General features: G+C 42.2%; 1 long non-coding RNA gene across 1 annotated transcript; it reads right to left on the bottom strand.

Moving 5' to 3' along the window:
* Positions 1–3,271: 3,271 nt before the first annotated feature.
* Positions 3,272–23,579, bottom strand: LOC116866134. The gene is made up of 3 exons (XR_004382339.1): positions 23,570–23,579; positions 10,946–10,951; positions 3,272–3,390 (listed from the first exon to the last, which is right to left on the bottom strand). It is a non-coding gene; the product is annotated as an uncharacterized LOC116866134 (long non-coding RNA).
* Between the last annotated feature and the right edge of the window lie 1,552 nt (positions 23,580–25,131).

Below are 25,131 nucleotides of genomic sequence, written 5' to 3' on the forward strand. Positions count from 1 at the left end.
CGTTCCCACAGGGCAATACAGGCTCAACCAGTTTGATGACTTTTAGCATTGACAGTTTTAAGGTGGACCAGGAGAAAAACAGGTTACCTTCTGGAGGAATGAAGAGTTATAACTCCCCTACCTGACCCCCAAGTCCTCTCTGAGACCTGTGACTACATCCTGTCTGAACGTTGCTGAGCCACTCAACTAGCAGAAGAGACATAATGAGGTTGTGTAGCACCGCCTGCTTTGGTGTGGAAGGGTTTCTGGAGTTTCTCACAAGTCAGTGGTCCCTGAAGAAGATGGTAGGGGTATAAGGAGTTTTGCTGGTAGCTCTCAGGATGGCCACTGCTATGGTAAGAGAACCCTGGCAGCAAGAGACACTATAGGATGTCCACTGGTGGAATGTGCTGAGTTGGAGCAAAAAAAGTTGAGCTTTATTCAGAAGCCCCCCGCCACCAATTTCCTGCCAGGACCATGCCTTAAGCCCCTTTGGAGAACTAGCTTTTAGATAACTGCCACCTGGAGGCAACTGATCCCCAATTTACATTAAACAGAGAGGACAAGACAACCAACAGAAAGGGGACAGAAACATCTCCATCATCTAGCTGGTATTTTTCATGTAAAGAAAACATGAGTACGTCCAGCTAATAAAAGTACAACAAATTGTAAAGCCAATTGTGTAAGGAAAGATCACTTCCCCCTCCTCCTCTTTCCCCCCATCAATGCCAAAGGAGTCCTGTAATAGTTTTCTATTGCTGTGTAATGAATTACCACAAATGTAGTGGCTTAAAGCAACACAAATATATTGGCTCATAACTCTGTGTGTCAGAAGTCCAAGTAAGCTCGACTGGGTTTCTCTGCTCCAGTTCTCATAAGGTCAGTGAAGATTGGCCAATTGAGTTCTTATCTGGAGGCCCTAGAGAAAAACCTGCTTTCTAGCTCATTCAGATTGTTGTCCACCTTCAGTTCCTGGTAGTTGTAGAACTGTGATCCCCATTTTCTTGCTGTTAATAGGGGCCCCCCCTCAGCTCCTAAAGTCTACCTACATCCCTTAACACATGGGCCCCTTCATCTTCAAGCCAGCAATAGTGTGTTGAGTTCCCCCCGACACTTCAAATCTCTGACTTACTCCTCTGCCACCAGCCAAAGAAAACTCCGAGTTTAAAGTCTCTTGTGGGGGCGCCTGGGTGGCTCGGTGGGTTAAGCCGCTGCCTTCGGCTCAGGTCGTGATCTCGGAGTCCTGGGATCGAGCCCCGCATGGGGCTCTCTGCTCAGCAGGGAGCCTGCTTCCTCCTCTCTCTGCCTGCCTCTCTGCCTGCTTGTGATCTCTCTGTCAAATAAATAAATAAAATCTTTGAAAAAGAAAAAAAAAGGAAAAAAAAAATAAAGTCTCTTGTGGTTAGAACTGGCCAACTCAGATAAACTCCTTTGTGCCATATAATATAGCATAATCATGGGCATAATATCTCATTATATTTGCCAGGCTTTATGCAGACTCAAAGGGGAGAGGATTATACAGGGTGAGGACCAATGAGGGTCTATTCCGGAATTCTGCAAACCAGGAGTAAGAACAGGAAAGAGGATGTGGGATGTGACAGAGCCATGCCCCACAGTCCCATTTCCAGTTCCAGGTCACCAGAGCCACAAATTCAGCCTGCTCTGGGACATGAGGAAGGAAAGCTTTCAACCAAATATGAATTGAAGTTTCAAAGTGAAGGAGTCAGGCTTAATAACTGAAATGAGACTGTTTTATTAACTAAAAGAACTCAGTAATGATGATGTTGGATTGAAATGTCATTGAGGGAAACTGCCTCCTAGTAAAAACAGGGATTACACAGTGCATTCAGCAAAACACATTTGACTGCAGTACTACTCCCATAAGAAACTCATTTTTTTTCCCAAGATTTTATTTATTTTGAGAGAGAGAGAACATGAAAGCAAGAGAGCACAAGCAAAGGGAGAGGCAGAGGGAGAGGGAGAAGCAGACTCCCCACTGAGCAGGGAGCCCAACTTGGGGCTTGATCCCAGGACCCCAGGATCATGACTTGAGCCAAAAAACAACTGAGTCACCCAAGTGCCCCTATACTGATATTTTAAATTTGGGATTTTTTTGTACAGGTTTTTGAGACTGGTCTTTCTTCTTTCCTTATATATTCTTATTTTGATATAAGGTTTTAATGGTTTTATGAGTTAAGTAGTTTTTTCTATTCTCTGAAACATCGTGTATATAAGACTGGAATTACCTGTTTATTAAAGGCTCAGTAAAACTTGTCTATGAAATGACTAAGGCTTGGAGATATCTTTTGGTATTGGAAATTTTTTGACTGCTAAAGAAATTTCAGTTTCTTTAATGAGTACTGTTTAGATTTCTCATTTCTCCTGAAGTCAGTTTTGTTCTAGGAAATAAAATTTCCTAGAAAATTATGCATTTCTTGGGCACATGGGTGGCTCAGTTAATTAAATGTCTGCCTTCAGCTCAGCCTGTTTCCCCCCTCTCCCTCTGCCCGCCGCTCCCCCTGCTTGTGCTCTCTTTCTCTGTCAAATAAATAAATAAACTTTTTTAAAAAAATTGTGCATTTCAAGCTCATGACTGATATAAATTTGTATCGAGCAAATAACTGTGGTATAACCCAGAACTGGCAAATCTGACAGCTTAGGCAGAGATGGGGTCTTTGAATGATATGTTGGCATGAGCTTCAAATTACAATCTCACAACAGTAGTATTGTCTTGCAGGAGTGTACCTTTGGAGAGCAAACTTTGGTGGCATTAAAGCTTTTCTCCCAAGGCAAGTTGGGTGGTAGCTGCTATCCTCAGTAGATGCTTTGAGCAGGTCAGAGAATTCCTGCCCCAGAGGTCAAGGTTCTCTGCCTGAACACTCAGTTTTATGCTGTTGCTGGTCTCTGAGTTGTTTGAAACTAACAATTACAACTGGATCTGGATGTTTCTGCTACTGATCTTCAAAGTGGTTAAAAAAGACACTGCCTTCTTCTGGAACACTGAAAAGAAATTTTAAAAATAAATAAAAATTAAAAAAAAAAAAAGACACTGCCTTCTCCATGATGAGCAGCGGCCTCATCGACCTAGGGGTCTTCACACTTTTTCTCAGCTAGATCTAGACGGGGACAGCCAATTTCTCTTTGTCAGTCTTGTAATTCAGGTCACCATAACACTTGGTTTTGGTTTTGGTTTTAAAGTCATGATAGTCTGTTTCTTCATTGTGAGCCAACACTATCACTTACACAGACTATGTCAGACTTTTGGGGTCAAACTGTTCCCCAGAACCCAAAATAAAGGACAGAAAGTTAAGAAAAAGAAGTACAAATGACTGGCCTTGTAGTACCTGCTCAACCAAAAATAGCTCAGGGTACTCTCATTGATGGGAGTCCTGGCAGCATAGTGAACTTACTCTCTTACTCTCTGAAACCATGGAGGGAAATAGACCTATCAACAATACATATTGTAAGGGATTTTTACTAAGTAGAGCAGTGGCCCATTTAACTCACTACAACTCAGGCAAATTAAAAAAAAAAAGTTTTAATTTTACTCACAATTATTGCTGAGGCTATCCCTGGATTTTAATAGGAAAACTCACTAAGTTTCCAATATTACTTAAATCTGGCTGGGTTTAATCATTTAAACAGTTCATTTAGACAGTTTCCAGTCTCTTTTAAGTAGAATTGTTTTAGGTGCTTGTGGTACTTAACAGTTTATCTTAAGGACTTCAATGAGTAGTCATGCAACAAATATTCTGGTTTTAAAAAAATAGATGGAGGGGGATGGCTGGCTGGCTTCACTATGGAGCATGCGACCCTTGATCTCAGGGTTGTAAGTTCTAGCCCTACACTGAGTGTAGAGATCACTTAAAAATAAAATCTTAAAAAAAAAAAAATTTTTTTTTTAAATAAAAAAAAAAAAAAAGATGGATAAAGGGGCACCTGGGTGGCTCAGTCATTTAAACATCTGCCTTCAGCTCAGGTCATGATCTTAAGGTCCTGGGGTGGAGTCCTGTATCCAGCTCCCCGGCTCCGCAGAGAGTCTGCTTCTCCCTCTCCCTCTCCCCCTCCCCCTGCTTGCTCGCTTTCTCTCTCTCTCTCTCTCTCTCAAATAAATAAAATCTTTTTAAAAAAAGATGGATAGAGGGTGCCCGGGTGGCTCAGTGGGTTAAACCTCTGCCTTCGGCTCAGGTCATGATCTCAGGATCCTGGAATAGAGGCCCACATCAGGCTCTCTGCGTGGCGGGGAGCCTGCTTCCCCCTCTCTTTCTCTGCCTGCCTCTCTGCCTACTTGTGATCTCTCTCTGTCAAATAAATAAATAAATAAATCTTAAAAAAAAAAAAAAGAATGGATAGAAAGAAAAAGAAGAAGAAATATTCAATCTTTTAGATTTCCCTCACTCTCTGCTTTTCTAAGTTGGTATTTTTGTATGGTGGGGGAGGTGCTCGGGGCCACTTGCTGTTTGTGCTTTGTCAATTCTGTGCACATACACTGCTTTCCAGCCTGATGTCCCTTGTCTACCAGGTTCCTCCACATCTTTTAGCTTCTGACGCTGCTACCTAGAGGTTAAATTCCATTCTCCACTAATAAAATCAAATCCCACTTCCTTGCTCTGTGAGCCCCTTGGCTCCAACACTTACCGCTTAGGTTTGGGAGCTCCCTTTTTTTGCTGGTACAAAAAGAAAATCTCTTTTAGGCTATATATGCGTATAGGTGTGTGTTTAAATTTAAATTTGTAAGGGCGCCTGGGTGGCTCAATCAGTCAAGTGTCTGAAAACCAGAAAACGGCTTAATTTTTAAAAGTAAAATTGAAATAATACATAAATTCTTTTAAAAAAGGGGACAAGGACAAATCCCCTTCCAGCCCCACCCACATCCCTGTCCCTCATTGTCCCAAAGCCAACCTGGCTTTATCAGATAGGTTAGTTTCTTCTCAGTCCTTCTTTCGTACATTTACACACATTTATGTGTGTTCCTTACGCAATATGCAGTTTCATTCCATGGTGTCATTGATTTTCTTTTTACATAAAATGGCATCAACAATATATCCGTCACTTGCTTTGTCATCCAGTGGGACATGGTGGAATGCCATCCAGATCAGCACTGACTGCAGGGGCGTTCTTGAAATGGCCTCCTACCGCTGCTTCCGTAGTTTGAATGTACACTTTTTTAGCCATTGTTCTGGTCATAGTTCAGCTATGACTAGAGGAACTAGTCCCTAGGAACTTTCCCTATGAGGAACTCTGCAACCGGGCATGTTTGTACATGTTTTCTTATGCACAAGGGCCAGTGTTTTTCCAAAGCAGACACCAATAGCTTGAATTGTTGGCTCATAGCATACATGTATTTTTATGTTACTCACTATTGCCAAATTGCCCCTTTACACGACTGTATAAATATTATACTCCCATTACCAATGCGCATGTATGCTTTCCCACACCCACACCAAGACATTTTATTAGAATGTTTAATTTTTGCCCATATAATGATTGAAAACTGTTAACCCAATGTTCTAAATATAATCTTTTTTTTTCTTGATATTCTACTCATATGTTCATTGGCCAATTATATTTATTTTTCTATAAATAACTTGTCCTATTTTTTTTCATAGTCCCATTGGTGGGAGTTGTCCCTTTTAGTAGAAATGCTTTATAGATCTAAATGCTAACCTTTTCTGTGCTATACGTATGGCAAATACCATCTCCTAATCTGTCACTTGTTTCTGGACTTTGCCTAAACATGTTGTAGGTGTTATTCATACCTATCAATCTTGGAACTTCACTAAGGATGCCTTTTTCAGCAGACAACTTTGACACGCTGCTCCTATGAATCAGTCTTCATGGAGTCAGACTTATCAGTCTATTTCTTTACATATTTTGCATTCAGAGGTCTTGTTTAGAATGACTTCTAATTTCCCAAAGTCATAAACATACTCTCCTATATTCTCCTCCAATATATGTAGAGTTTTGTTTTTTGTTTGGGTCTTTAATGCCTCCAGAATATATTTTTGTGAATGGTCTTAGGTAGAGAATATAACTTCCTTTTTATCCAAATGATCAGCTGTCCCAACACCATTTACTGAATTTGAAATTCCCCAGTGAGAGGGGATTCCATCTTTACTGTACATATCAACCTAACTTGGATGAACTAGCCATCTACATGAATAATCCATGCTAAGTTAAGGCAGCTGAAATTAAGCAAACACCCCAGACTTATCTAAGCAAGCAGGATGTGTCCTTCAAATGAAAATTGTAACTCGGTTATTGTAAAAAAGGGAATTAAATAGTAAGAATTTGATAATGAGTGTGTGGCATGCAAATAATCAATTCACTAGAGAAAATTATAAAATTTTCTAGGTCTTTCCAGGCTTAAAAGAAATACCTTTCTATATTAGTCTATGCCTTTACTTCTGATGATATGCCAATTAAAAAACTTTCTGGTAGCCTATCTAATTTCACAGGTATCTTCACATAAAACAAGGGGATGCCCATAGAGAGGAAATTAGTATTTCAAGTATATCTATTTTTCTGAATTATTATTATTACTATTCTGAATTATTACGCTTACACATCAGTCCCTTGAGAGATCTTAAAGAACTCAAGCCAGTTAGTTTTCTGAATTTCTAATTCTGTGTTTTTATTTCTAGTGCTGTATAGTGCCCAGTACATAGAACGTATTCAGTTCATTTGTTAAATGAATGGATAGCCAAACCACTACTGTTGATTTGTTAAGTTAACATTTTAAATGCTAAGAATCATAGTCTTTCCCCACCCTCATTGTATTACTGTGTAAATGATTTCTTTCTGCAGAGGGATACAGACCCATAGCATGAAGTAGAGCCAATCACATTCAAGGCAGATCACAAATACCTCATTCATTTATTCACTCATTCAATAAGAATTTGCTAAGAACTTATTAATCATGATGCTCAGCTCTGGGGAATACAATAATAATAATTTTTTAAAAGACACAGTTATCATATTTAACCAGACTCTAGTTTGGTAGAGGGGATTATAACTACAAGTAGTTGGAAGTTCTAAGCAGCAGATTAAAAACAGGGGTGACACTAAGCTGTTTGTACTCAGAAATGAGAGAAAACCAGACAGGTCCACAGATCTCCAGGGCCCTTACCCATCTAACCAAGGGTCAGGTATAAAGTATAGAGTAAAAACTCCAGGTCTTTCCAGAAGATTGGGGAATCACACAGATCAGCAGACGAAGAACTGTTAGACATTTAGGTGCTTTCCGATTTTTTGCTACGAACAGTAGGGTCATGATAAACTTCCCCGGACAAAAATCCTTATGCACAACTTTACTTCCTTGGGATCAACTCCTCCTTCCTTGGGATCACATGCATTCTCTGGGTCAAAGAAAGACTATGCCAATTTACAGTCCTATGCTTGATAGAAGAGAGTACTTGTTTCCCCCCAAGTATAACCTTCGGCTATAGTATTTAGAAAGATGTGGATTTACAGGTCTCTATGAAAATTAAAACCAAATGTTTGCCAATTTTGTATATTAAAAATTTCCATTTTCATCTCAAATCTATTTTAATGAGTTAGAAAAACTTGTATGCTACATTTATTTAAAAGAGGAATTCACTTTATGTTATATTGCAGTGACCACTGGGGGCTTGCTCGTTTGCGCTAACATTCCTGACTTGTAGAGAAGTGCTCCACAATGCTTTAATAGGTGGGTTTAAGGTTGAACTGATAGAAGGAAAAAAGGGTGGGGGAGAAAGTTAAGAAAGACCCATAATATGATAGGAAAGGTAGACAAAAAGAACAAGAATGTGGGAAAAAAAACAAAAAGCAACCACAGAGAAGTGAGAAGGCCCAGACTTCTGCCACCACAGGTTCTACCTTTTGGTTCAAACATTTAGCAGCTGGGTGAGCCTGGGTGGCTCAGTGGGTTAAGCCTCTGCCTTCGGCTCAGGTCATGATCCCAGAGTCTTGGGATCGAGCCTGCTTCCCCCTCTCTCTCTGCCTGCCTCTCTGCCTACTTATAATCTCTATCTGTCAAATAAGTAAATAAAATCTTAAAAAAAAAAAAACATTTAGCAACTGCAGCTTCCTTTATAATTAGAGGAGGAAATGAAAGAGTAAGCACAATTATAGGCTGAGAAGTAATGACCGGGACCAACATGAGGAATCAGCATAGATTTTTTTTTTTTTAAGATTTTATTTATTTATTTGAGAGAGAGAGCACATGCCGGGGAAGCAACAGGGGGGAGAGGGAGAAGCAGGCTCCCCTTGTCGAGCAGGGAGCCTGATGCAGGACTCAATCCCAGGACAGTGAGATCATGACCCGAGCCAAAGGCAGCCACTTAACCGACTGAACCAGCCAGGCATTGTGTCGCAATTTGCTAAGTCACCAGGATTTTAGGGCTCGGGCTCCATGAGTCACTCTTTCCTTTTAAGCAGTTCCTTCTCTGGTTTTCTGACTGACTATTGTGTTGTTAATAAACCCAGTGGGACTCTTCAAACCTTTCTGAAAATTTTGAAAATGAATTCAAATTCTAATAACCAGCATTTCTGAATGTGGAATGTAAATCAATTAACTACCTATTTGATTTCTTTCTACCTCTTAGGATCTTTTCTCTTTGAGGGAATTTGCTGAGCTAAAATTTAATTTAAATACTTTAAAGATAACAGAAGAGGAGGTTTCTCTACAGAGTTTAAGATTTAGAAAGCAGTGGCTCCCTCTAACGGCCAGAAAATGCCACAATCTCTGGTTTTGTTTTCAAACTTCAGGGTGGTGTGGTTAGTATTAAAAATCTGGAAAGGGTTAAATGTTTCATCCCTCATCACTTTACTTAAAAGTGTCAGCACTTTTGGGGTGCCTGGGTGGCGCATTTGGTTAAGCGTCTGACTCTCGGTTTCGGCCCACGTCCTAAGTTCGGGGTCCTGAGATGGGGCCTCGTATTGGGCTTCACACTCAGCAGGGAGTCAGTTTGAGTGTCTCTTTCCCTCTGCTCCTCCCCTGCCTCTCTCACAAATAAATGAATCTTTAAAAGCATGTCAGCACTTTAAAGTTATTTAAAGATGCAAATCCAAATATACCACATAAAAAAGGAACAAAAATCAGTAATTTTTCTTTTTTCTTTTTTTTTTTTAAATAAATTCTACACCCAATATGGGGCTTGAATTTTCAACCCCAAGATCAAGAGTCTGATGCTCAACTGACTGAGCCAGCCAGGCCCCAAGAATAATTGTTAAAAATAGTTTTAAAAAATAAACTATTGGGGTGCCTGGGTGGCTCAGACAGTTAAGCATCTGTCTTCAGCTCAGGTCAGAATTGAGTCCCCCCTGCTGAGCGGCGAGCCGGCTTCTCCTCCCTGTGGCCCCACCCCCAGCCATGGTGCTGTCTCTCTCTCTCTCTTTCAAATAAATAAATAAAATCTAAAAAAAAATAAAATTATTGTCTGTTTTTAAAAGTTAGGCTGAGGGGTAGGGGAGTTGGAGAGATGTTGGTCAAAGGGTGAGAACTTGCAGTTAGAAGATGAGTAAGTTCTGGCAATCTGCACATTGCTGTACTTATGGTTAATGATACTGTATTATATACCTCAAAGTTGCTAAGAGACTAGATCTTAAATGTTCTCACCACAAAAAAAGAAATAATTATGTGAGCTGATGGACGCGTTAGCTATGGCGGTAATCACATGCAACGCGGCAGTCTATCAAATCAGGCCGTTGTATAGCTCACCCTTGCATCATGTTACATATAGTTGTCCTATAATTGAGGTATCAACTGTATCTCAATTAAAAAAAAATGAAAAAAAGATAAATTAGTGGATACATATTTATCAATTACTTGATTTCTGATATGTTTTCTAAAGCAGTGGATGTTTAAAACATGTATTTCTAGGGGCACCTGGGTGGCTCAGTGGGTTAAAGCCTCTGTCTTCGGCTCAGGTCATGATCCCAGGGTCCTGGAATCGAGCCCTGCATCGGGCTCTCTGCTCAGCAGGAAGCCTGCTTCCTCCTCTCTCTCTGCCTGCTTGTGATCTCTTGTCTGTCAAATAAATAAATAAAATCTTTAAAAAAATGTATTTCTAAAATTTCAGTGAAAACAATATCACATAAATTGTGCAAATAAATCACTTGAAATTTAAGTAACAGGTTTTTTTTTTTTTAAGATTTTATTTGTTTACTTGACAGAGAGATAGAGACAAGTAAGCAGACCAGTAGGCAGAGGGAGAGAGAGAAGCAGGCTCTCTGCAGAGCAGGGAGCCCGATGTAGGGCTCGATCCCAGGACCCTGGAATCATGACCAGAGCCGAAAGCAGCTGCTTAACCAACTGAGCCACCCAGGCACCCCTTAAGTACCAGTTTTTTAAAAGGTAGAGTCTTTATTATGATTAAAAATAAAGTTAGGGGCACCTGGGTGCCTCAGTGGGTTAAGAGGCCTCTGCCTTCGGCTCAGGTCATGATCTCAGCATCCTGGGATCGAGCCCCTCATTGGGCTCTCTGCTCAGCAGGGAGCCTGTTTCCCCCTCTCTCTCTGCCTGCCTCTCTGCCTGCTTTGTGATCTCTCTCTGTCAAATAAATAAATAAAATCTTAAAAAATAAAAAATAAAAATAAAGTTAAAAAGTTAAAAAAAAAGTAAACTAGCATCTAGGCCAGACTGTGGCCAGACTGTGGCCCAGTATGAAAACAGTCATTTAGCTCAATGTGAGAGAAAAATCCTGTGTGACCAATGGGGTCATGAGCTTCTTCAATTATCACTGCAATCCTATCTGCTAGGTATCAACATATTTTAAGCTGGAATTTGGCTGTGATCCTTTTTTTTTTTAAGATTTTATCTATTTGACAGAGACACAGCGGGAGAGGGAACACAAGCACGGGAGTGGGAGAAGGAGAAGCAGGCCTCCTGCTGAGCAGTGAGCCTGATGCAGGCCCATCCCAGGATTCTGGGATCTTGACCTGAGCTGAAGGCAGACCCTCAACGACCAAGCCACCCACGCACCCCTGGCTGTGATCCTTAATTCATACATTTGACAAATATGTATTGGCACAATGCAAGGCATTTGAAAGATCGCCCAATGAAAATACAAAGTCCTGAGGATCAGTCAGTCAAGCATCTGCCTTCGGCTCAGGTCAGGATCCCAGGGTCCTGGCATGCAGCCCCATGTTGGGCTCCTCACTCAGTGGAGTGTCTGCTTCTCCCTCTCCCGGTTTCTCTGCCCCTCTCCTTGCTCTCGCTCTCGCTCACTCTCTCTAAATTAATGAATGAAGTATTAAAAAAATAAAAAATCTTAAAAATAAGAAGTTCTTGTGTTTTTGGAGCTTGCAGTCCCGTAAAAAAGAAAGAGTATAAATAAATAAATATCTAATTGCAAATTGGGATGAAGCTGTAGAAGGAAGAGAACTGCGTTCTTTTTTTCTTTTCTTTTCTTTTAAGATTTTATTTATTTATTTGACAGATCACAAGCAGGCAGAGAGGCAGAACCCTAGAGCCGAAGGCAGAGGCTTTAACCCACTGAGCCACCCAGGCGCCCCTGAGAACTGGGTTCTTAAAAGAGAGACTAACAGGGGCATCTGGGCAAAGAAGTGGATACAGACTGAGATCTGCGTGAAGGGGAGTTCCGCAAGCAGAGGGTGGGGTCCCCTTTGCAGCCAGACGGAAACTCTAATGGAGACACCATGAGTAATAATCACTCAATTACTCATAAGGCTGCAGTGTTTTGGTATAATAGGTGATATATTAACAAGAAAATTCTTGCTCCTATATGTGTCATTGCATAACATTTCAGTATTTTGCATATGGTCATGTTCTCTGGCCTTTAGATTGAAGGCTCCGAGATGAATGTCTCGGAATGTCCTCCCTTTATTTCCATTTTTCTGGGTTAGTACAGAGTACTGCATGCAGAAGACTCTTAACTCATGCTACCAATGTAATAGAGGACTATTTCTCTGCAACTGCCTCTTTGGGAAAGTCCCTTTGGTGAGACAGCTTCGCCAGAGGTTTTGTGTTCCTAACATGTAACAACATGTCTGCCATAATCAGTGCTCAATATGTGTTTGTGGAACCATAAAGAAAAGACCAAGTGAATGACATTTTTCACTACATTCATGTGTCTGTTTCCGCACGTCCAATTAAACCTCTCATGTAATTCAATCATTCAACAGATCATTGCTGAAGACACGCAGTGTGCCAGGAATCTTACCAGTGTTGGAGTCCAAAGATGAGCGGAAACAGACAAGACTCTGCCCTTGTGAAGCTTACAGTCTGTTACATGTTACGAAAGTCAGAGGTAGAAGACTGATCAAGCATTTGGGGTGCCTGGGTGACTCAGTAGTTAAGCGTCTGCCTTCAACTCAGGTCATGATCTCAGGGTCCTAGGATCTGAGCCCCGCATTGGGCTCCCTGCTCAGCGGGAAGCTGTTCTCCCTCACCTACTCCCTCTGCTTGTGTTCCCTCTCTCGCTGTGTCTCTCTCTGTCAAATAAATAAATAAAATCTTAAAAAAAAAAAAAAGAAAATTGATCAAGTGTAGTCTGTGTTTTCTTTCTTGCCAGGAGAGGCAAGAAAGGCAAGAAAGGTCCAGGCCTTGATTTAACCACATTATTTCCAGAAGCTCCAAGCAGGATCCTTGGTGAACAGAAGCCAGAGTCTACTATTAGGGCTTAGGTATAGACAGCAAGAGCCTGGTGGACTGGGGTTGGTCTCTCGCTAAGGAGTGTGGTTCTGTTGCAGTCCAGGTGACAAGAGTGTCTATAACCACGGAGCAAATCTGGCTTTCTGAATTAGGTTTGCAACTTCACCCAATGCTTATGGATTGGAGCCAGGGGATGTGGGGGGTGGGGGGTGATGGCCTGAGAAGAAGCAAGCAGAGAAGATTTCACAAAGAAGATTAAAGAGATGCTGCTGGGTCAGCACAAACATCTCAAGAATGTGACATGGGTGGTCTCACTGCCCTCCTTTGAGGAAAAGGCTGTGCTTTCCTACCCACACTGACAGTGAGGTCTACTTCCCTCCCCTCCTGGAGAGGGAATTACCACCTCAGGCCTCTCTGCATAGACTTGGCAGAAGGGCATTTGACTTTTTTATCCTCCTGACATGACCGCGCAGAAATTAGACAAATTACTCAGTGACCAACCTGTGTTGCAGAGAAAGAGAACCTGTCATGGACTGGATTACTGGCTTCACAGCTCATTGCTCTTTATGTCTCATTTAGAATAAGACAAAAGCTTCATAAAGACTCAATGCATGTGTGACTGTTCAAGATGAGAGAGAAACTTTTCAGTGGAATTGTTCAGAGAAACTCCTCTCCACTGAGCGACTGTTCCTCAAGTGATGGATGTGATGTGTCAGAGGCTCTGACGGCTTCCAGTTCTCCAAACCCAAAGTAAGGAGGGATAAATTAGATACATTAATCATCAAGAAAGAAAGAGAGAGAGAGAGAGAGAGAAAGGAAAGAAAGGAAAGGAAAGGAAAAGGAAAGATAATAAAGGAAAGGAAAAGGAAGGAAGGAAGAAAAAGAAAGGCTTTTAATGCACTAACAAGGAAGTTTTTAAATATTGATTGTTTCCTCAAAAAGAGGCTCTAAAGAACAGAGTTTCTGTGGCCAAAACTCCTGGTGTTCTAGCTCTGCCACCATTTTCCTACTCTCAGCATGCCTCAGTTTGCTCATCTGCAAAATGGGGATAATAAGATTGTAAGAAAGATTAAACAAGTTAGTGCATATACTATTACAATGTTTAATGGTAAGAATATAGAATCCCCCTTGAAGGAGTCCTAAAAATTACTCCTGTTATCCAGAACTGACTACTCTCTTTCTTGTTTTGTCTTTTTGTTGTTTTATTTATTTATTTATTTATTTATTTGAGAGAGAGAGAGAGAGAGAGAGAGCGCAGAAGCACAGGGAGGGAAAGAGGAACTTGAGCAGACTCCCCGCTGAGCTCGGAGCCCAACACCGGGCTTCCTCTCAGGACTCTGAGATGATGACCTGAGTCAAAACCATGAGTCCAATGCTTAACTGACTGCGCCACCCAGGGGCCCTTCTTTCTTAAATGCCAAGCTATTTCCTGCCTTGGGACTTGGGGCCCTTGCTATATCACCTTTCCAGAAACCTATTCCCCAGTCTTGGGCATGGCAGAACCCCTTCAACCCTTGAGTTCTTGGGTCAGAGGTCATCTCTTCAGAGAGGCCTTTTCTAACGCAGCCCGTCCTCCATCCTTAGCTACTGTCTCTGCCATTCCCTGTGTTTATTCTTATCATGGAATCGATCACGTTCTGAAATCCCCTTGTTTACTTCTCTCCTCGTTGGTTGTCTTCTGTCCCTGGAACTGCTGCTCCCCAGGGGCAGCAGCCAAGACATCCAGAAAGCCTAGGGCAGTGATTCACGAAGCTTCGCATGAACCTCTTGCAAGGGTCTTGTGAGGTCAAAACTCTTCATGCTAAGACTTGATTCGCTTTGCACTGACACGTGTGGACTCTTGCACTGATGGTGCGAAGACAAGGAAGGGCGAGACTACTGGCACTTGGCATGACTCAAGGCCTTGGCACCAGCCGTACCACCTTATCCCTCACCACTGCGCCCTCACGCGAAACAACAAAAGTCGGTTTCACTTAGGTGTCGCTTAACAGTGTCCTCGAAGGAGCCATCACAAGGGTCCCTTTCATTAGGCCTGACCCTTGAGCACAGGACTTTTCAGGAGCCTGGGTAATACAAAGTACAGAGAGCACCGGGGCACGCACTGACATATGCCGCCAGGGACCTCGAGCAAGAGCTTGCCCCCCAGCGAGCTGTGAGCCGCAGTAAACCGCAGTTGTCCTGGGACGCCACTGATTCTTGAAAGAGCATTGATGGACTGTGGACGGAAGCACAAACGGAAGACGTGGTTTTGAGGGCTCACTGCTTAGGGCTGATCGCATCTAATAGGGGACCGGCACTGTTTGACCCACTGTGTTACCAGCACAGTGTTACCCGCTGGCAACAGACACGTTTTCCACTCTCAGGAAGTATCAGAGAGAATAAATCGTGGAGGGCAGGATGGAGATTTGCTTCATCCTTGAAAAGAGGGGCTGGGAGGAGAAAGAGAGGTGAAAAGGAAACCCTTTAGGAAACGCATTCAGTACAGTAACCTCTCTGCAAACCACTGTTGTTTATTATTAGCAAAGCAGAGAGAGGGGTTATCGGCTCTGAGCCAAAACGGAGAAACAATCTTCTATAACTGGGACCCTGACAGGTTTTTTTCAGCAGAAGGAGATTCGGAATCCACGGATGCTTTAAGAATCTTGCTTTTCTCCTTTTATAGAGGAGCCTTGCTCATCTAGAGAAGTTCCAGCATGAGAACATTTACAGTTAACTGGGAAGTGGCCATCACGGATACCCTGATTACAAATTCTGTCTGATTTACAAGGAGAATGATGATTAAATTTTCACCCTTGTGCCATACACCTTGTTCATTGCCAAAGTCACTTAAGTTCATGCTGCGATCACAAATCTTATACTTTTAAAATAACGCTCTTAAACTCCTCCTGAATTTTTCTTCCCCCAAAGATCTTTGCCACAACCACAGTTTAAACAAGTCGTCCCTGCTTTCTCCCCTCTGCGTCCTGACGGTGCATTCATTCCGGGTTGGCCTGGAGTCTGGGTCTGGTCCCTCTGCACCAGGGCTCTGAGGCATACATGCTGGAGAAGACAAGCCTCCTTTTCACAGGCTGAGGGCAGCAAACTGAATTCCTTCAATCTTAGGTCTGACGGAAAAAGTTCTCCAACCCAAAAAGAAGCAAAGGTCTCAGAAAAGCAGAAAGAAGATTTTAAGTTTTTAACCAAATGCGTGACTTTAGAAATTATGCCTTGAGATTTTAAAACCAAACGTAGAACTAATGTAAATTTGAGTAACCAATCTAGGATAGCCCAAATGTCCTGCATTAGGAATAATATTAGAAGTGCTAGAAACTTGGAGCAACTGACTGGCTTAGCCAGAAGAACATGTAACTCTTGATCTCAGGGTCTTGAGTTCAAACCCCACACTGGGTGTAGAGATGACTTAAAAAATAAATAATCTTAAAAAAAAAAAAAAGTAGAAAACAGGCCAAAGAAATGGCCCAAAATGTCTCTCTTGCTCACTCCCTTTCTGCTTAGTGGCCGCTCATATTTATTTATTAATCACATTTCTTTTTTGCTATTCTTTTAACTTCACTGAGAAGTTCTGCAAACAGCTTCATTGGTTCCCTGCTCTGAGCTGTTCTGCTTCTCATATGACGCTTAGTTACATCCTTTCTGGCTCCAGGCCCACATCTTGGACAGAGTGTGGCCCTTCTCCTTCTCCTTCTCATTCCACCTGGAGTGCCCTCCAAAGCCTCCTGGAAGCCACAAGATCACCTAGTCCAATAATATTTTGAAATCTAATGGTTCGATATTCTACTATATTCTCAGCAGTATTTTAAAGCAATAAAATATGGTTTAAATACAGCATTTTTATTGTTTGAGTAAATGGACGGAAAACAAAAGTGTCTTTTTTATAGTATTATGTTAATCCTCACTGGTGGAAATGTTTCTCGAGTACTTGGAAAGAATGTGTGTTCTGTGCTGGCTGAGTGCAAGGCCCTCCTAGCCCTATTAGACAAGCTGGCTAACTTTCAGGCTATTTGTTCCATCATTTCTGATAGAGCTGTGTAAAATTTTTTAATTTTCCTTTTAATTTTATGATGTTTGTTATGTTGTTCATAATTGTTTGTGGTCTTGGTGGATTTCCTTTTTAAAAAAGCTTTCCTTGGCCGCCTGGGTGGCTCAGTGGGTTAAAGCCTCTGCCTTCAGCTCAGGTCATGATCTCAGAGTTCTGGGATCGAGCCCCACATATGGCTCTCTGCTCAGCAGGAAGCCTGCTTCCCTTCCTCTCTCTCTGCCTGCCTCTCTGCCTACTTGTGATCTCTGTCAAATAAATAAATAAAATCTTAAAAAAAAAAAAAAGCTTTCCTCGATCCTGTTAATACTTTTTTTTTTTTGCCTTAAATTCTAATTTATCTAATATGCTATTACCAACCTGGATTGCTTTTTCCTTCTTTCTCTTTTTAGAAAAGTCTCTCTTCTCTCTCTCTCTCTCTCTCTCCATTTCTCTCTCTCTTTTTTTTTTAAAGATTTTACTTATTTATTTGTCAGAGAGAGAGCAGAAGCAGAGGGAGCAGCAGGCAGAGGGAGAAGCAGGTTTCTCACTGAGAAAGGAGCCAAGTGCGTGACTCGATCCCAGGACCCTGGGATCATGACTTGAGCCAAAGGCAGATGCTTAACCAACTGAGCCACCCAGGCGCCCCTTTAGGAAAGTCTCTTACAAAAAATACAGACAGTTGACCCTTGAACAACACAGGGTTAGGGGTGCTGACTCCCCATCCAGCCAAAATTCCACAGGTAACTTTTGACTCCCCCAAAACTTAACTACTAATGGCCTCCTACTGACAGAAACCTTACTGATAACATAGTTGATTAACACATATTTTATACATTATACATATTATATGCTGTATTCTTACAATAATACCTAATCTTTTCTTAATTTTTTTGGTATTTCTAGGCTCTGCTGTTCATCTACAAGTTTTTTTCAAATTGTCACAAATCTCCAAAAATTTTCCAATATTTACTTAAAAAAATCTGCATATATAAAAAAGATATATGTGCCCCTATTGTTCACCGCAGCATTATTTACAATTGCCAAGATCTAGAAGCAACCTAAGTGCCCATCAATAGATGAATGGATAAAGATATGTGGTGTACACACACACACACACACACACACATACACACACACCCCGGAATAATACTCAGCCATAAAAAAGAATGAGATTTTTGCCATTTGGGACAACATGGATGAACCTAGAGGAAAATGTGCTAAGTGAGGTAAGTCAGCCAGAGAAAGAAAAATACCATATGACTTCACTTACATGTGGGATCGAAAAAACAAAAACCTCAAAAACAGATCCGTAAATGCAGAGAACTGGTGGTTGCCAGAGGGAAGAGGGTTTGGGGATGGGCAAAAAGGTGAAGGGGATTAAAGGTACTGATATCCAGTTATAAAATAAATACGTCACAGAAATGAAAATACAGCATAGAGAATATAGTCAATAACATTGTATGGTGACTACACTTATTGTGGTGAGCATTGTTTAATAGATAGGGTTGTTGAATCACACCTGAAACTAGTATTAACATTGCAGGTCAACTACAATTTAAAAAACCCTACATATAGGGTATGCCTGGGTGGCTCAGTCAGCTACGTGTCTGCCTTTGGCTCACGTCATGGTCCTGGGTTCCTGGGATCGAGCTCCGCATCAGGCTCCTTGCTTAGTGGGAAAGCCTGCATCTCTCTCCCTCTCTATCTGCTGCCTCCCCCAACTTATGCTCACTCTTTGTCAAATAAATAATCTTAAAGAACAACAACAACAACAAACCCACGTATACGTGGATCCACGTAGTTCAAACCTATGTTGTTCAAGGGTCAACTGTAGTTAGATTTTGTTTATCTATCTGAAGTCTTTGCGTTTAACTAGGTGAATTTAATGTAACTAATGCAGTCATGATTACAGATATATCTGAATGGAATTATTCTATCATATCTTGTGTTTTCTCTCTGCTAAACTTTGTCTTTGTTTTTTTTCCTGCTTTCCAACTTTCTGTTGAAAGGAATGATCTGATGCCTTTTTCCAAACTCCTGCCCTGATGAGAAAACCCAGGCGCTCCCAGCACGCATGTACATTTTCAAAGTGAATGGACAGATTGAGCCACTTCTCCATGGCCCCTGCTTCACCTCCGTGAAGTCTGCAAATCTGTCCGCAGATGTGTTCTGTGCCAATGGGTTCTGATTCCTCACCTGCCACCTCTGTTTCTGGCCCATCCAGAATGGAAGGAAGAAAGAAAGAATGAAAGATAAGGAGACAAGGAGGGCAATGCACGAGAAGCTCCTGCTGTTTTTATGGGGTAATTCAGCCCTGAATTTTATTTATTTATTTTTAAGATTTTATTTATTTATTTGACAGAGATCACAAGTAGGCAGAGAGGCAGGCAGAGAGGCAGAGAGAGAGGGAGGAGGAAGCAGGCTCCCCGCTGAGCAGAGAGCCCGATGAGGGGCTCGATCCCAGGACCCTGAGATCATGACCTGAGCCGAAGGCAGAGGCTTTAACCCACTAAGCCACCCAGGCGCCCCTCAGCCCTGAATTTTAATAAGAGCTCTCTTATTCCTCCTCCTCTCCCTCTGCTTTCCCTTCTCTAAGGCGACAGTGAGGTTCGGGTGGATTCTTCCCGGAATGAGGAAGAACTGCTATAAGGCGAGGCATTTATTCAGTTCCTGACTCTATCTGCAGCAGTCAATAAAACAGGTCCCTGTCTCTGAGAAGCTCACACCCTGGTGGGAGGGGGCAAGAGTAAACAGTATCTGAGCACATGGAGACGGTACAATGTAAAGATGCAGGCTCAATGGAACACAGAAAAAGCAGAGCAGGGGCAGGGAGATTTCAGAGTGCCGGGAGGGAGGGTGAGTTCGCTGCTGTAATGAGATCAGGATAAGCCCCTTGGAAAATGTGAGGTTTTGAGGGAAGTCTAGCATGGAGGGAGAGTTAGCCACACGCGCATTCGGAAAGAGCTTTCCCCGTGGAGCCTGAGCAAATCCCCCGAGGTGGGAGCATGGCTGGAGGGTGAAGCCACAGCATGAAGACCTGGTGGTGGGGGCAGAGGAGGTGGCCAAGGGTGAGAGAGGAGCTCCCCCACTGTAAGGCCTGAGGCTGCTGGGAGGATTTGACTCTTTGAGTACAATGGGGGCACCATTACCAGTTTCGAGCAGAGACCTGACCAGGCAGGCCAACGCTGGCTGCTGCACCGTGAACTGTGAACTGTGAACCCTTCGGGTAAAAGTGGGGAGATCCTTTAAGAGACCATCACAGTAGCAGTGGAGATGGTATGAAGAGGTTGGATTCTGGATGTTTGGAAGGCAGAGCCAAGCAGCCTGCCAGGGTGGGTGAGAAGGTAAGAAAAGAGAAATGTCAATAACAACTTCAAGATCTTTCATCTGAGCAAATGCTAAGAATATGTTGTGGATGAAGGGTTTTGGGGTCAGGGAGATCTGAGAGATCTATTAGACCTCCTGCTAGAGACACTGAGTAGGCCATCAGAGTAGTGAGTTGTATATAAGAAGCCCCAATCTTATTGCCCTATGGTCTTCTTGTCCCTCCACTAAACTCCACGGCTCTAGCGGGCCGGAGAGGTCTGAGAATTCAAAGGCCCTAACATTAGACCTGTTTTAAGCCACGTAACTTAGAGGCCAGTCTGAGTGAACCACAAAGCTCCTCATAATCAAATCACTTCGTGGCCCAAACTCTGGCACTTTCTCTCCAGATGGGGAGAAGCAATCCTCCAACTGTTTGAAAATGAATTTTTTACTTCTAATCCATTGAAGAGTGATACTCTGTAACATACAAAGTCAAATGGCTGTCCTTCATGGTAACACTGAAGTGCTAAAAAATTTCTCAGTACTACTTCTTAACTTATGTACTTACATTGTTTGAACAGGTAAGAAACTGTTCATGGACTGACACTGGTCCATACCTTAAGTGGCACTAGTCCAGGGAACTGTTATCAGCTGCATGACCCCGTTGTTTGTAAACCCTGCAGTGGTCATTCTTTGCATGAATTCCATGTCTAGCAGGTTCCCAAGGAGCAACTTGACTTCCTTTGACTTCTCTGACCCGTTAGAGTGGGGGAGATTTAGACCCCTCCACTTGGACCTTCACACCAGGAAAGAGGGTGAGGCCAAGGTTGGCGTTAGAATGGAGACAAACATGATGACATCTGAGAACCCATGATGACAGGCCTTGTCATACTTCCGTGGGGCCACACCATGTAGTGTCCGGGGAAGAAAGGACAAAAGTTGTAGCCCATAGTTTCCTTGGCAAAATCCCTGAGTTTCAGAACAGTATTGAGCTTTCCAGAGGTAAGAGAGAGCCGCAAGCTTGCCATCCCTGTGAGGAACACTATTTGACTCCAGGCTTTGGAGCTCCTCATGATATTCTTTATTTCAGATAAATGGTCCGATGTTTGGCTGAAGAGTCTTCCATGACAATCACTTCATTTCCTCCCAGCACACAGGCTTCACTAATATCCACAGTCCTTTGTGTGTGGGCAGTGGGAGGCCCTCAAGTGAAACTCCATTCTCCTATGATTTTATGGAAGTCTTGGAGGATTACTAGAGTAAGCTTTCCTTGGTCCTCTTACAGGCTATCTATAGAACCTTCACACTGATGTCCAGTACCAAGATGGAGGCATGACCTTTAAGTCATTGGTGATAGTACTTTCTTGACCTACCAACTCAATTTGAAGAACTGGGGGAAACACTGGGAATGAGGTAGTTACTGAGAAAGTGTAAGGCTGGGGTTGGGGCAAGGGGAGTATTAGGTAATTCGGAATGATCAAAATCAAGGAGCAAAAGGGGACAGTGGAGGGCCAGACAGATGACCTCCCACTTAACTGGAAAGTTTGTTCCTGTCAGAACTGGTTCAGTCACCCCCAAGGCACCAATAGCTCCAGGTGTGGACTCCATCTCTATGTCTCCATGTCCACCAAACAATTTCTTCTCTCCCAACCCCCTGGCCCCCAGTGTTTCGTGTTCTATGGACTGCAAAGATGGCTGGGGTCAGCCTAGCAACGACTCTAGTTTTGTCCTTAACCAGCTACATTCACTTGTTGCTTCCTGGGTTTCAAAGTCTAACAGAGCAAGTCCTCCATTTCTGCCTCCTTTCACCCTCAAATTCTCATTAGTATTCCTTCAGCGGCAAGTAGCAATTAAAAGTGGATTAACGTAATAAGGGTTTACTTTTCATCTAGAACTAGAAGCCTGGAAATAGGCACCTGATGGCCTTGTTTTAGCAGCTCAGCACTTTCAAATCAGGTTCTCTTCCCCTCTGCTCTACCAATTAGTACAAGTCTGGACATCCACGGCTACATTCAAGACAGGAAAAGGCAATGCCGGCCACATCTGCCCCTTTTAGCAGGAAAACAAAAATTGCCCCAGAAATCCTCAGCGACCTCCAATTACGTTTCACTGACAAGATCTTACACAACTATCCCTAACTATGTGGCAATATGGTGAAAAGAAAAGTTAGCATTTCTAGTCTCTAGAGTAAAAGCAAAGAATAGGAATGGGTGTTTGGTTTTGTTTATGTTTGGTTTTGCCCATCCCCCCACCCCGTGTAACTTTTTGTTAAATTGTATAAAACATTCTGATTCTAGCAAATAGTCAGTGAGCCCCTCCATGATGCTCTAAGAACTCTAGTTCAAAGATGTTAGTCTTCCTTCTAAACTCCAGGCAGGGAAAGACCTGGCAAGTCTGATCATTCCCATGGTAAATCCCAATTTCGGAGACCCCAAATCTCAACAGACTAATTTATTTTGAGCCCTCCATGCCCTGGTAAGACCTTTCCCCATCATTCTTCTATACCAAACCTCCAACACTAATTTTAAATTGAGAGGAGAACTGAGAAAATAGGAAACTGACTGTGGGGAGTGCAAGAACAAACAGGAAAAGGAAAATGAAAACCTTTGGTTGGTACAGATCATTGGATTGTAAAAGAAAAAATACTTTTGGGTGCCTGAGTGGCTCAGTCAGTAACGTGTCTGATTCTTGATTTTGATTCAGATCATGATCTCAGGGTCATGGGATTGAGCCCCGTGTTTGGGCTCCATGCTGGGAATGGAGCCTGCTTAAGATTCTTTCTCTCCCTCTCCCTCTGTCCCTCCCCAGCCCTTGTTATCTCTCTCAGAAAAAAACAAAAGAACAAAACAAAAAAAAAGAAAAATTAATTTTTATGGGTAATAAAAATTAAACATTTAGAAATGCATATGAACCTATATCTGCTCTAAAAAAATGAAGTCCTTAAAGGAAAAAAAAAAAAAAAAGGAAGGCATAATCCTGGCTGGTTAAATAAATAAGCAGGCTTGTTCTTGGGGTATACATAGTATTTATGAGATTTTTTAATTAAATAGAAAAATGTGAATTACTATGGTTTGGGTGATGTGCTGTTTTCTAAATTGGATATAGCATATCAAAAAATATCCCTCTGTAAATAATTTGGTGAATTGGCAATAATTTACCTCCCAAAGACTTTCTTATGAAGTGTGAAGCAATTTTTTAAAAAAAATTTTATTTATTTGACAGACAGAGATCACAAGTAGGCAGAGCAGCAGGCAGAGAGAGAGGAAGGGAAGCAGGCTCCTTGCCCAGCAAATAGCACGATGCAGGGCTTGATCCTAGGACCCTGGGATCATGACCTGAGCCGAAGGCAGAGGCTTTAACCCACTGAGCCACCCAGGCACCCCATGAAGTGTGAAGCAATTTTGATAAATCAAATGAAATCGTATGTCCTCTAACATAACAAATATGAACATAAATTACATTTAATGTTTTGCATATACTTTCTAAAAACAATCCACCAGTAAAAAAAAAAAAATGCACATGAACAAGGAGACTTCTTAAAAGGATCAAACAAAATCTTTCTCATTTAATCAAACCTGTTCTCAACATAAACAAAGGAGAAATTATCATTTCAATCTGAAAAAGCAGAACCAGGGGTTTTGGGAGATAAAGAGTCGCTTGGAAATCACCTGGATCAAAGCCCTCATTTTGTAGATGAAGAAACAAGAACCAAGAGTCAAGCAAGATAGCCCAAAGCCAAAGTCTATCGGCGTGACGGCAGTCTGGACCAGAAGCCATAATCCCAATGTCCTGGCTCACCCGTTCCACTGTGCCATACTAGCTCCCAGCCTAAGACTGGTCTTTTTCTTGGCGGGGTTATCTTGCAGCCATAGAAACCAAAAATGCACAACTAAGCATCCCCTAGTGGGTTTGCAAACTTTTTTTTTTCAAAGTATGCTGGCAGTTGGCAAAAGTAACTTGATCTTATTAACAGCAACCCATAATTCAAAAATACCTTCAAAAGCAAAAAAGAAAACGCCTTTACAGGACAAAAGATCATCCCTGCTACAGAAAGAAGCATGTACACTACTTGCGGGGGTACACAGCGTTATTTGGTGCTTTACAATTTTACTTATAATAAATTACCATTATGGTCGAAGCCTTAGACACACACAAAAAGCCCCCTGCTCATAAGCACTCAATATCGCGTGCTGCGATAGCCACCGAATTGTCGGTACTCGAAGATTCAATGTCCTCTCCCATGCTGGCTCGACCCTCTCCTATCTGCGTTTGCTACCATCACTCCACCGAAACAGCTTTACTAAGATCGACAGCGGATGGCCAGCAAACGCAGTGGTTATCTTTCTGTACACATCTATGTTCACCTCTCCGCAGTGCCATCCCATTTGTCCACCCCCTCTCCCACTCTTATCCTCGGCTTCCTCCTATGTCTTTTTCTTCCTTCTCAGAATTATTTTCCTCCACCAGTGTATGCCGGAGCTCCTCAAGGCTTGGCTGTAAACGGTCTTCTTGTTTTGTATATGCTTCCTAGGGAAGCATCATATCCATCAGAGCTCAGCTCAGTCGGTTTTTCTTCATGGGCACCCTCACGGACAGCCAATTCTGGACCAGATTCTTGTTATATGCTCTAGAGAAGTATGTGTTTAGCATTTATCTGAATTTGTCATCATAAACTCACTTTGTTTTTATTGAATGCCTTATTTTTAATGTCTTTTTTAATTTAATTAATATTTTCTCTGCTAGAAAGTATAGCAAGTAAATCCAGTTCACGTTTGGAACTAGAAACGCAGAACAGAATGTATCTAATAAATCTGGTCTCCATTCTTTCCATCAGACATTCGCCTTTGGCCATCTGTATATTCATTCACCCAACAACTACTTACTGATGGAGTCGATGTGGAATTCTTGATTAATGCTATTGCTTTTATTTTTTAAAAAAGATTTTATTTATTTATTTGTCAGAGAGAGAGAGAGAGTGAGAGCGAGCGCACAAGCAGGCAGAGTGGCAAGCAGAGGCAGAGAGAGAAGCAAGCTCCCTGCTGAGCAAGGAGCCCACTGTGGGACTCGATCCCAGGACCCTGGCTTAACCAACTGAGCCACCCAGGTGTCCCAATGCTGTTTCTTTTAAATAAATTAAAAAAAAAAAACTAGTAACTTATAAAATGACAAGGTTTAAAAAGCATTTTTAAAAATGAGACAGGAGAGGGGCACCTGGGTGACTCAGTTGGTT

The sequence above is a fragment of the Lontra canadensis genome, unplaced genomic scaffold (assembly GCF_010015895.1).
Source record: "Lontra canadensis isolate GAN:19392208 unplaced genomic scaffold, GSC_riverotter_1.0 scaffold9, whole genome shotgun sequence".
In the NCBI taxonomy this organism is placed as follows: Eukaryota; Metazoa; Chordata; class Mammalia; order Carnivora; family Mustelidae; genus Lontra; species Lontra canadensis.